We start from the raw sequence: 13,788 nt of genomic DNA on the forward strand, positions 1-13,788 counted from the left end.
TCTACCTTCATATTTTCTTGGTCATTCAGTCTCTTGTTTTCATCACTAATAGTTTTAGCATCTCCTTACTTTGTTTCCCTGCTCTAGAAACATTTAGAGACTTCATGAATGGACTATTATATATTAACCTCCTGATTGTTATCCCGACTTTGATCTTTTCTTCTACACTTCCAAAACATCTCTTTAGCCAAAAATTTCTAGAGGCTCCCCATTTGCTGTGGATAAAAGGAAAATTTCAGCACCACCGTTTCCCCTTCCATGCCTCTCTCTCCAATGAACGCCCTTCTACTCAATATCACCTTAATCAAATAAAATGTCTACTTCTTCCATGGTCTATGTTAGTCTCATCTCCTTCTTGAAGATTTCCATGTTCTTTCTTCAAAGAATAATTTCTTCCTTTATTTAGTAGACTGCTCTTGGTCCCGCTCATTTCAAAATTATTATACACTACATTGCTAACAATTTTTTACTTACTTGTCTTGCTTTACCAGTAAAAGCATATACTTTCCAAGAGCTGGGATGATTTCTTTCTACTTACTTATTTACTCTCATGGTGTCTAGAGCATTTCTTGGTCTATAATTCTCGATTGATAGATTGACTTTACGTGAAATGTAGTAGAAGAATCATCCTTGTTTGGTATCAGTTGTGTGACATATCACAGTTATAAGCAGTTTTTCAGTCCCTTAGGCTCATTCAAAACTAACCTGGCTCCCAGGAGCTGAATGGTGTTTTTCCTCTTCTGAGTTAGAAGAAAGTGTTGTAGTTTAGCAAAGTTTTTTTTTTTTTTTTCCCACTGATTCTTTGTCTCTGTACCTTATAACTAATAGCCATAACGCATTTTATAGAACATAGTAAAGTTTCCAAAAGCTGTAGGGATTTATTCTTTTTTCTAGTTAGGCATAGCAAGGAGAGAAACTGGATTTTCTTCTCTTAAAATATTAAGTCACTAAAATTATAGGTGCTCATTGACAATCTCAAACTGCACATAGTAAGTGAAACTAGATGGCGACTGATCTCCTTTACCCTACCCACACCTCTTTCCTGAAGTTATCCAAACCACTGCTTTCCATCCCTTCAAAACAGTTCATCTATTACATGTTGATTTCTTGTTTGGGTAACATTGCTTCCACAAGGAAGAACTTAAATCTTTAAATGAAATTTCACTTTAAACATTCTCATTCTGTATATTCGGTAAATAATTACATTCAGTTATATTACACCAGGGAAACCAAAAGAAACGTTCGTTTCTCTTATTTTGGAAATACTTTAACTCCTTCAGTAGGCATACAATTTTACTGAGGGTTAGATTTCTGTTGAATAAGTAGCTAATACTACTTCTGTTTAAGAAAAAGACCTTAACTTTAATTCATAGAGCAATAGTGTTGCAAATGTGTGATTTTCCAAATTGTCCATAGACCACAAAACACTTTAATGTACTGTTTCCTTTATTGCAGAGAGAGAGAGAGAAACATTTTGGAAGAAAGCCAATTTATTACTGATACACTCAGGAGACCCATTGTCAGTATATGATATGTTCTTTTCCTCCAAGTCCTCCTTATTTCTTCCCTTCTCTCCTTGCCAGCTTCCCACCCTTCTGGAATTTCTGGTTCAAGGACAAGTGCTGACTCAGCACCGGCTACTGTCTTGAGCTAGCTTTGCTGCTCCTGGGAAGTTGCTTTGGGGAGAGCAAATGGAGCACCATTGAATTCCCCGGTTCTCTTAGGAGTCATAGCTCTCCTCACTGATTATGAATTGTTTCTGGGAGAACAGAATGAGCTGTGAGGCTGCAAATGATCTAACCTTTCATACTTGGCCATGTGGACTTTCAGCATTTACGACGTTCCAGTCCTCATTTCCAAATTTCAGTACAGAATTGAAATTAAAGGATTCTGTTGTCACACAATAGAAATCTGTGATGTTTATGTGCTGCAACTGTCGTTCCCTTCTGTCTGTGTTAGAGGGAAGTGATAAGTGTTCATGTTATGTATGTAGAAGAAACTTGGTTTTTAATAAAAATACGAATCTTAGTAACTGGAAACATAGTGTGGCCCAGTCATCCAAATCATGATAAAGATTCTCAACACTGAGGAATTTGGAGATTTAGGATTTCATGATTTCTAATAAGGCTTGAAAAAGCAATATGTACAACACAATTGTGTACAGACGTAAATAGCTTGGGATTATTATGAGTACAAGTGAGAAGTATAAAAGCAGTGCTTTCTCTTTAAGAGATGAGCAAAAAGTGGCCTAGGAATGGTGAACTTTCTCTTTTCTCTTATTCACCTAATACATCAATTAATCATGCTGTTGATTTCAAATCTCATGTAACTGTTCTCGTACTGCATTTATCTCTTTGGAAGAATTATTCGCGAGTCTCGTATTTGAAGTTAGAGCAATCCTGAATAGTGAAAGTTCTGACATGTTTTTAAAGGTCAGAAAATATGCGTTGTTATATTTAGTTTGTGTCTTTCTTCCAGTGAAAATCTATGCCTGACAGTTACCCAAAGTGTAGAATTTCTGGGGAAAAATATTTTTTTCTAGTTTGATTCAAGTACTGGAAGGTGTGAGTTTTAGACATCTGTTGATAAAGGTTATTAAAATAGACTCACTAATGAGCATTTTTGCATTTTGGATTGATTAAAGAATGTTTATGTCAAGAAGAGTACATTATGAAAGTAATTACAACCATTAATTATACTAATTCTATTTATCTCTTTTAAGGAAGGGTAGAATTTAATAAGGCGGTTTTTCATAAAGCCTTTAATCTGTGACTTTTATTTTAGCCACAGTGGATTTTCATATAATTTCCTTCTTTACTTTTTCTTAATGTCAAATGAGGTATATATCTTTGTAACTTCCTGGTGTCTGATCTCAGGTACTTTCAAAGCTAATTGTGAGGATTAATGGGCAAGACTTCTGTCTAGTAATTTTGTGTTTCAGAAGAAACGTTATTAATCCTAGAAAAGAACTGGCACAGTTTTATCTGTTTTACAGAATTTGGCCTAGATCAACAAAAAATAAGAATTTTTGGAGACTTCTGGTTGTTCAGTTTCTTAAGAAAGGAAGAACTGGGTTTTTTGTTTTGTTTTGTTTTTGTCTTTTAAAGTTTATATTTGGTGCTATGCTGTGTAGATAAATCAGTGGAATCTAAGTTAAGTTTGACTTGAAGTTCTGTTACTGATTCACTAAGTACCACTAAGTCACTGCATCTGCTTCCTATTTATAAAATGGAGATGTTTTCTGCTTCTAATTTGCCTCTCCGAAGTGCAGTGTTATAAGGATTAATTAGAAAAGGCCAGTAGACTGAGCATCGAGGAAGGCATAAATATAGACATAAGGCACCGTTACCAGGTGTCTCCTCATTTTGTGTGTGGTTGATCTCGATTCTGAGAGTCTTCCCTTTTTGCATTTTCTACAAAGGACATTACACTGTGTTGGTTGATCCAGTGCCTTAATTGTAAGGATATGAACTGTCCCAGAGTTTGATTTTTTTAGTGAAATGCCTTACCATGATTTTTTTTTTTCAGAGTCCAACTTTTCCTAAAGATTCTTCAGGTTTGGAAATTTAATTCTGAATGGATGGGCTGTATCAGGTTACTTTGCAAATAGCAATCCATTCACCTTCCGATGTTGTTTTATCAAATTCTCTGCAGTAGCAGTAGTTCACATCTGCCTTTCAGAAGCCTTTTCACCTGCTTCATCACTCCGTTCAGCCACTTACTATCAAGATGCAAAGTTGGCATCACTGGCTTTCTCATGGCTTCTTGAACAATACTGGCACAAGGCTGGATTGCCAAGGTAAAGTTCCCAGGCTTATGAGTTAAATTGCGGGGGGCCGAATCCCTGCTCCAAGCTGCCTGTATAGTGTTGGTGATGGTACCTCAATTTACCATCTTTAAAATGAAAAACTTTTCATGGATTCTTCTGAGAATTAACATAATCAATATAAGGTTTGTAGCATAGTGACTGGCACATTAAGAAATGTTCAAAATAATACTATTATTTTTATTAATATTAGAAATAAAGTTTAGGCCCAAGGAAGAAGAAAAGAAGTCAGTAAGGAAGAAGAAAAAAGGCAATCAGAACTTGGAGAGAACCAGCATGGAGTGTGTTTTAGAAAAAAAGAGAGAGGGGCGCCTGGGTGGCTCAGTTGGTTAAACGTCTGACTTCAGTTCAGGTCAGGATCCCAGGGTCCCAGGATCCAGCCCCAAGTGAGGCTGTCGGCTCACTGGGGAGCCTGGTTCTCCCTCTCCCACTCCCTCTCCTCCTCCCCCAGCTTGTGCGCTCTCTGTCTCTCAAATAAATAAAATCTTAAAAAAAAGGAAAGAAAAAGAAGAGAGTGATTCAAAAATGAGAGAGATATATGCAGCTTTGGCACTAAGAGTGTGGTCCATGGGCCAGAAGCATCCGCTTCACCTGGACGCTGGCTAGAAATTCTGAATCTCAGCTCCCACTGCTCCCCCCCAGGTTCAAGGAATCTAAATCTTCAGCTTAACCAGATCCCCAGGGAGTTCACTTGAAATGCAACAGTGTTCAGCGGAAAATTGTTTATTTTTATGAGAAAGAAACAGTGGAGCGTGTGTTTACACATAAAAGTAGAGTAACACCTAGTGGGTGAAAGACTGAAGAATAATGACTACATGAAGGCATGGATGACTAAGAGTTGGGATAGAGAGGGAAAACAGGGATGACTGGTGAATTTGAGAAAAAAAAAACACCTCTTCTTAGACAAACGCCAAGATTGGAAAGTTTAAGAACAAGAGGAGGAAAGATAACTATGTTCCAATTAGATGCCTTCTAGTCTGCAAGGTGACTTGCTGGGAGTAAACAGGGTAGGGATATGTTTAGTAACTGGTATTCCGGTAGGTTTGGAGCCATCATGGTGAGTGAGGTAGGACTGGAGTGTACATAAATTTTAAACTCAATGCTAACTCTGATTGATTGGTAGTGGCTGCATGGAATGATGTGTTGAGAAGGATTCTGAGGCCAACTTAGTATGCAGAAGAAAGAACTATGCTTGATAAGCAGTTCCTGACATTGGTAATCAGGGCGAAGTAGTGGTATATGCTCCATACATTTGCCATCCCCAGTATAGATCTCCTGGAATTGTATGAAAATTATTGAGTAGAAATAAATAACTTTAACATGAATTTATGGTAAATCATTTTTGTAGCATTATTTGATCTTTCTCCGGTAATACTTAGCCTTGGAATAGGAAATGACATCAAAGGAATAAAACAATGAGTTTATTTTTTAAATGTGTGACTATGAAGTCCATATTTCATGCAGAAGCAAGTAAAGTCTGAATTTGCACAATTTCATATTCTAGAAAGTACGGTCTAATGGGAAAAGCACATAGTATGGAATTCGAACACCAGGTTTACTACTTATTTGCTGTGTCATTAGGTAAATTATAGTTAACTTTTTCCTAGAATGAAAAACTCAGTTTCCTTATCTTTTTTTTTTAAGATTTTATTTATTTATTTGACAGCGAGAGACAGCGAGAGAGGGAACAGAAGCAGGGGAAGTGGGAGTGGGAGAAGCAGGCCTCCTGCTGAGCAGGGAGCCCGATGAGGGGCTCGATCCCAGGACTCTGGGATCATGACCTGAGCTGAAGGCAGACGTTTAACCGACTGAGCCACCCAGGTGCCCCCAGTTTCCTTATCTTTAACGTAGGAATAATGGTAGTAATTTCCAAGTAAAGTTCAAGAGAAATTGAATGAATGTAACATAATGCCCAGATGCATTATCTTATATTAGTTCTTTTCCCCTTCTGCATTTCTTTAAAAGATTTTATTATTATTATTGTTGTTATTATTATTATTATTTAAGTAATCTCTATACCCAACGTGGGGCTCAAACTCATGACCCTGAGATCAAGAGTTGCATGCTCTACCAACTGAGCCAGCGAGGCACCCCTGTTGCTTTTGTTTGTTTTTTTCTGTCAATTACTCTTTCTTTTCTTCTGATTTTCAGTGAGCATGCAAAGAAATCAAGAATTATGGATTAGGACTGAAAAATAAAATGGTAGACTGGTATTCCCACGCTCATCTCCCAATGCTATAATTCTTCATTTCCTTCACTCCTTTTGCTTTAGGTGTCATATGATAGAGATAAACTAAGGAAAATGGATCGCGGATGATGTCGCTTTGCAGAATAGTTTTAGGCAAGGCTTCTTCAGAAGTTCTTTACCAAGTGACTCATGGAAGTAGAGGTTCCATCACAGAACACAGGGTCAGTTATTAGCTGTCAGTATCCTGTAAGTGGTAAGGAGAAAATAATGGCTGATACAGCCTAGGACCTTGGGAATAAAGGTTTCTAGATCATGACAACTGGCTTGGATGTAAGACCTAGAATTTGCTCCAGTGGAAGATCTCTGCCCCAAAATAACGTGCTACAATGTCAGTCAAGACTTACTCTTACTCTTCCATGGGTTCTGGCCTTTCAGTTACACTTGGCCAAGAACCTCCTTGGCTAGTGAAATTTCACATGAATACACTCCAAGAGAGCAGGGCTGACAGCCAAAGGGTGGGATGCATAAATTCCGTAACCACCTTTTCCTTTTTATTCTTCAAGAAAATTTAAGAACATAGGTTGCTGACAGATGATGACATTTTTTGGCAGGGCTATTAGATCCTTGCTACAAGGCAGATTTCCATCTTTGCAGTTACAAAGTTTTAACTTGATTTCTGAAAGAAAAGCTCATAGCTATTGGCCTAGCTCATATTCCATTCTCAGTTTGAAATTCCAATGAATTGACTCTTTTTTATGTAAAAGTAATGCCTTTAGTTAAATAGCCGTATTTTCTATATATTGTTTACTTTATTTAGTTTAATAAGTAAAAACTATAGAAAATGTTTTAGATGAAACATGTTTATTAAAATGTCATAAATTTGGCTAGTTTTATTAACATGCAGTTCTTAACATGTACCGTTCACTACGTTACTAGATAACTTGTTTCTCATTCTCTTCCCATCTGTATGCTTGTGATTCTTTTTCATAAGTAATCGATATTCACTACAGAAGAGTAAGAAGCACAGATAAGCAAAGAGAAGAAGTAAGATATTTAATTCCACCACTCTGAAAGAGCCATTGTTAATTCCAGTGCATTTTAAGGGATTGCAAACACAGATACTTAGGGGGGCAGAGTGATAACAACGAATTAAGCTGGATAGGGGCCATGGGACTAGAGGGAGCAGTTTTTACTTTGTTCCCCTGATTTTTGCATCATGCAAGAAGATGGGCGTAAGGTTACCAGTTCTTACTATGATTCAAGAGAAGAGTACCAGATTTTTTGTGTATCTCCTCTTGAAGTTTGGATGACATAAAATAGTAAAGACCATATAGAAACCAAACAGAGCAGGTATGCAGACATTTTTCACTCTTTCTTTTATATGTATAAATCTAACATTAGATATGGCAGTTATGTTTATAATTTTTCAGTGTAAGGTTTTGTACATATAGGAAAATATGCAGCATGTAATTTATAATGAAATGATTGCTTTTGAACCCACCACCCCACTTAAGGACACTATCCATACTTACAGTACTCTGTGTTTTATACCAGTCCAATTCCATGATAACTACTCCCACCAAGTATGTATCTCACATTTTTGTTTGTTTTTGTAAAAAGAGACTGTATCTGTATATACTCCAAAACAATCTTTAGTTTCCTTTGTTTTGGAGCTTTATAAACATAGCACAAACATAAACATGGCAATCTTCTACAACTTGCTTTTTTACACTGAATATTACTTTAAAATTCATTGTTAGGTTATAACATATAGACAGAGCTTATTCATTTTTTACTGTACTTTAGTATTTCATGACTTGAATAAACCATATTTGCTTATCTATTTTCCTCATAATAGGCATTTTATGTTGCTTTATGTTTTTGCTCTTATAGTTAACGCTTTCCTGAACATGCTGCTTATACATGTTTCCTGACGTGTAATTTTTTTCAGGGTCAACCTTGAAATGGAATTGCTGAGTCATAAAATGGGTACATAAAATTTTATAATTCCAAATTATTTTTGAAAATGTTTGGAATCAATTTATATACTTATGATCAGTGTCTGAGTGTTTCTGTTGCTCCACATTTTTCCCAACACTTGTATATTAAGGTTTTTTAATTTTTGTCATATGGAGGATATTAATGTGGTCTTAATTTGCACTTCCCTAATAAGCATGAGGTTGACTGTCTGTGGATGTACTTATTCAACATAGTGTTCCTTTTCGTGGGAAATGCCTCTTTTGTCTGTTTTTCTTTGGGGCTGTTTCTATCCCTTATTGACTTACAGAAATTGTTGGAATAATCTGATAGTAATTCTGTGTCAATTTACCAGTATCTTTTCCCAAAGTGTGGCTGTTTCTTTTCACTTTATTTATAGTGTTCTTTGATAAACGCAAGTTTTTAATTTTTTAAGACTTATATATTTATTTGAGAGAGAGAGAGTAGGGGGAGGGACACAGGGAGAAGGGAGAGAGAAGCTGACTCCATGCTGAGTGCAGAGCTTGATGCAGGGCTGGATCCCATGACCCTGAGATGAACCAAGAGTCTGACGCTCAACCTGCTGGCCACCCAGGTGCCCCCACAAGTTTCTAATTTAGTGGATTCAAATTTGTTATTTTTTATTTAACAATTAATACTCTTTTGTGTCCTGTTTGAAATTCTTTCCAATGAAAGGTCATAAAGATGTCTTTCTGTGTTTTATTCTACAATTCAAGTTACCTATCATATTTTATCTTTAAATACATCTGTGTGTGTGTGTGTGTTGTGTGTGGTAGGGATCCAGTTTTATTTTTGTCTTCCATGTGGTTAATCAAGATTCCCAGACCAGTTAGTGGTCTCCAGTGCTACCATTTCCATATATCAGATTTATTGTGTATCAAACACATGGTTCTATATGTGGACTCCATTTGGTACCATTGATGAGAACTTTGCCTCTCACACACTCTTTGTTTATAAAGCAAAACCTATTATTTTGTGAAGATGTGCTTTATTTTCTGAAAAAAAGTTTAGATTAATTTAATGGGAAAAAAAAGACCATCACTTTAATTTCATGCCTTTTCTCGTCTGCCGCCTTTGTGTTGGTTGTAAGGATTCAGTCTTCCCAGTGTCTGAGCTTCGTGATGATACACTTAACTCATGTTGACGAAGAAAAGACATCCAGGTTTCAAACATGTATTTAAGGCAGGAAAAGTGAATATAGAAGTTCTCACATAACAAGTGACCATGCCAAAAAGGGACAAGTCTCTCTCTGGTGTCTCTGATCAGGAACAGTGGTTGTAATTGTTGAACTCAATGTAGACCACAGGCTTATGCTTGACTATATTACTGGTGAAAATCTTTATAAATATCTAGACAAAATGATGATAAATTATCCTTTTTTTCATCTGCTACTAGTTTAAAAATCTACTAAACCCACTTTTTAAGCCCCTGAAAATCTACCACCTGGCTAAGTGCTTTCATACTATTTACATAGGGGACATTTAGAGTTTTCTTAATTTTTTTTTTCCCTTTGTCCTGGTATCTTTCTTTGTTCCTTTATGTGTTTAAAGTGAAAAGTACTTCCATGTTTTCCATGTCTCAGGCCATAAAAATAGTTGACTAGATCATGCTGTCTCTTCCACTTTTTTTTAAATTAGAAATGAAATCTTAAGGTATTGCTAATGAATTATTTTGAGCCCATTCTGTCTCATTAAGCAGAATATTGAGATGCTTATGTAAACCATTTTTATACTTTAAAAATTCCCTTTTACTGAACTGAAATGCAAGAAAAAAAAGCAGTTAACAGCTTATGCCATCATTTTCTGTAACAATATTGAGAATACTGTAATATGTTTATCACGTTACCTGAAAATGAAACAAGAGGGTTAACTTACAGAAGATCTGTCCTTTTTTTTTCCTTCCCTTTTCTCTTTCATTTCCTTTTGTTTCCTTTCTTAAATCTTTGTAAGTTAATAGCCTTACACTGAAATCTTGGGAAAGTTTTATCTTGGGCTCCATATCTACTCTTTATTGATTTAATGACTCCTTCAGTGGGATTTCTTATTGTGTGTGGAATAAATTTCCCCTAAATACTGTGGGCTTTGCACTGAAGGAGGCTGTACACTAGACTGATCAACACCAGATAGTTAGGATTCTTATTCAAAAAAATCTTTTCAGAATGGTGCAGAGCAAGTCATGAAAAGTGTTTCATGGTCTATCAAGGAGAGACTCAGAGGGATTATTGAGAAAGTGTGCCGCTGTCGGAGTCTGTCCTTGCCATCATTCTGAAATAGGATTGCTTGCATCAGTATAACTGCTGTTCCAAGGGGGGAAAAGGTTTATAGAGAATCTTTAAATCATTCTGGGGTAGGAAGGAATTATAAGGTCAACTTTCCCACCACCTGCCAATGCAGTAATTTTTTTGTAGGTTCAAAGCATATTTAAGAAGAGTCTTTTTTTTTAAAGATCTTTAAGACTTTTAAAAAAGTCTTTTAAAAAGATATGAGAAAGCCTCCTCCCCCCCCTTTTTTTATAACTACAGTAGAACTTGTCCATAGAGATAATGAAACTGAAAAGGAAAAAAGTATGAATTTTAATAGACTGGAGCATAAGCTATTAAGAAAGTAATTTATTCTTGCAAACCATTGTGCATGTAGTCCTCTAGGTTCTTCAAGCCCCAAGTGGGTTACCTTCTTCCTGTACTCACTAGCAAGCCAGTCAGTGTGGTTCTAGTTAGAATCCCATAAATCTGCAATATAATTAATTGCATATCCTTTCAAGCTAGCAGTGAAAGGAGTAACACTGGCCAGGATTTTGATGTTTTGCCATATTCTGAAATCAACGTGATGGTATACGACACTGCTGAAAACATTAATTTAGAGGGTGGCTGGAAATTGCTGAAAATATTGAAGCCCAGCTAGTGAACCAAAACATTCTCCTTTTTCTCTACTCCTAGATCAGAGAAGTCCATGTAGTTAAAACTTCACTCCTAATCTGATTCTCTATTTCAAGTATATATGCATAAAACCATATTTTTTTGTTTAGCAAGCTCAACACTGCTTCTTATAATGTAAGTCTGTAAATCACAAGTGTGAGGGAATTGGATCATTGTGCTCTATAAGAAGCATATTTCACAATAGTCCGTTTATTTTATTTGACTTTTATCTAGCCCTTGCTGGCAATATAGTGGATTTTGTTTGATGCATTTTGCATAAGGGTTCTATTTGGTCCATAATGGTTTGTGTAATGAACTATTTGTCCTCTTCTAGATGACATCCAGTTGCTTGAAACCTATAATGAGATGTCAGGTGAATTGCACTGATTGACGCTGATGGATGAGCTTGTTGAAATATTGCAGGGTTTCCTGTAGGGGCAAAGAGGAAAATTGCTGTTTAGAGCTTTGGGTCTCCTAAGCACTGAAACTGTAATCACATAAACAGAACTACTTCTGCAGGTCCAAGGTGTCATCGTGAATTTTCTGGCTAATCCATCCATTCATCTCAATGGTCCAGAACTTGCGCTTCATGTCACTCTTTGCCTTTGTTCTGCACTTTGATCTTTCAAAATGTCTGTCAGAAGAAAAGTGTTTATATTGAATTATGTGTGGAAAGGGATAGGGTGCATACTTCAGAAGCTTGGCATGAAATTTGCTAAACAAACCTTGCCAGTCGCTCTGCAGCAATAATTGAGGTATGGATTTCAGTTTAACAATATGTAGATATACATTTTTCCCCTTCAAAAACAACTTTAATGTGGATGTTTAGGTGCAGAGATTTTATTTATTTATTCTGTACAATGTGTCCAACACCTTTATTATTAACTGTTAAAATTAATGTTCAGAAGAAAGGTACATATTTCAATGAAATTTTTCCTCCTAAAATTCTGATTAAAGGAGTTAAATGAATGCTTGGGATGAAGTATCTTTTCTGTATGTATACAATCTCATTGATTATTTTAGGATAAGATAGCAAGTCTGTTTTAATATCTGTTATGTCTGTTCTTATATGTGTGTTAGAATGTATTAGGAATTCTACGACAAACCCAAATAAAATTAGGAACTAATTACATTGAAAGTACTATACAGGAACAAAAGCAGAAAAAAAATGGGTGAATTATTAATTGCTGTATTCTGTCACAGCCTACCTTCCTCTCCTTTCTCATATCTTTTTAATAATTAGGGAATGAAGGCATTTTTTTTTTCTACTTGGAGAACCTCAAATAATTTAAGGACTCTGACTCAGTTTCCCCTGACATGATGCTAATGGCAAGAAAATATGTACTGCTTCCATTTTCCACACTAACTTACCTGGTGGTGACTAAAACCAAATTCAGAGCTCTTTTGACATTAGTCATATGTCTTTGCTTAATCCGTGTACTGAAATATTGGTACCTATCTATTTGCTGTCCTGAGATTCTTGAGGTAGGGACAGATCTTATGCCAACTCTGGGACCCTTTTGAATTGGGACTCAACTGTAGCCTCCAAAGATACTGATGATCTTGTATTAGTTATTTTTTCATTACAAATGAGGCATTCATGGAATCTGAATGAGCTCTGGCAGCCCAGTAAGATAGCTCACACATAACGAATTCTGATTGCATCTTCAATGAGGCCCAGGCATCAGTATTTCTGAAAGCTTTCCTGTTGATTCCAATAAACAGGCAGATTTGAGAACCAACGGACTAGAGAGATCGAGCACAGTGATTAGACCTGTGGGAATATCAGTGTCCAGACGGAACGAATTACGTGGACACCAGTGAGGCATCTAGAGTGCTAGCCTGTCCTGCCGGTCTTAATCCTGTGAACAAGGCCAGGTGTGGCAGAACAGTGGCTGAATTTGCAGCAGAATGCCCATGAGGCACGAGTAATCTGATTGCCCAATCTGGATTTTCCTGTAGCTCAACATCACTTCAGAAGTTAAAAGTTTTGATCCCTTAAAGGTTTTGACTTGCTTAGTATAGGCACCCTTTCCCACTCTTCGGATCATGCTTGAAAAGTTGAAAACGTTGTAGAAAATAAGAGGGACAGAGCTGTAATGATTTCTGACACAGTTTTAAACATAAGACCTGGGCTCAGACCAGACCTCGTCTAGTCCGTGATCTCTTAGGGCCGGTAGAAGCAGCTTCCTTGACCAGCTGTGAATAGCTTCTGGCACACTTGGTTGTGTTGAATGGTGTTGGTGATCATGTTAGCGTTGCTATGATAGTACCCATGTATTCTGGATTATAAGAAGGAGAAGGCATTTCATACGGGCACCAGGGTTCTGAGCCATATAACTGATTTCTCTATCCAAAACAATGGATTTTAATAAACTAGAAGTTTCGTATCTACATCATCATTTGCTTAATTTTGGTTCAAAACATAAATAAATTGGAGCCAAAAGACTTGAGTTCTTAATCTGCAGTTGTAGTACTTTCTAGCTGAGCTCTAATGAGCATGTTGCTTTTGTAGTCTAGTAAGAAAAGGCGAGTGTTTATTTAATTTAAAGTTATTATTTATGCAAAGTTTGTCTGGTTTCAGAAAAATTTTAGTGAGGGCCTACAGTATATTTTTTTCTAATATGAGAAAGATAAAAGAATTGTTTAAATATGTCCCCATGTGTCAGTTTACTCATCTCTAAAACGGGAATAATCACAATACCTACCTCAAGGAGTCATTGTGATACATTCATACGCATGGTTGGAGGGTCTCACAATGATATTAACAACTGTTCTGTTGAGTTTTATATCCAAGTAATTCAGCAATTCTGATGGACTTTCTTTTATTTGAATATTGAAGACATTTTTCTACTTTAATGG

The 13,788-nt window shown here is 36.4% G+C and overlaps 1 protein-coding gene across 14 annotated transcripts in view; it reads left to right on the forward strand.

Annotated features, from left to right (window-relative positions):
- HDAC9 (histone deacetylase 9) overlaps positions 1 to 13,788 on the forward strand; it is a 974,909-nt gene that overhangs the window by 258,000 nt on the left and 703,121 nt on the right. The gene's annotated exons all lie outside the window — the stretch shown is intronic.

Source organism: Ailuropoda melanoleuca, chromosome 1 (assembly GCF_002007445.2).
Source record: "Ailuropoda melanoleuca isolate Jingjing chromosome 1, ASM200744v2, whole genome shotgun sequence".
Classification (NCBI taxonomy): domain Eukaryota; kingdom Metazoa; phylum Chordata; class Mammalia; order Carnivora; family Ursidae; genus Ailuropoda; species Ailuropoda melanoleuca.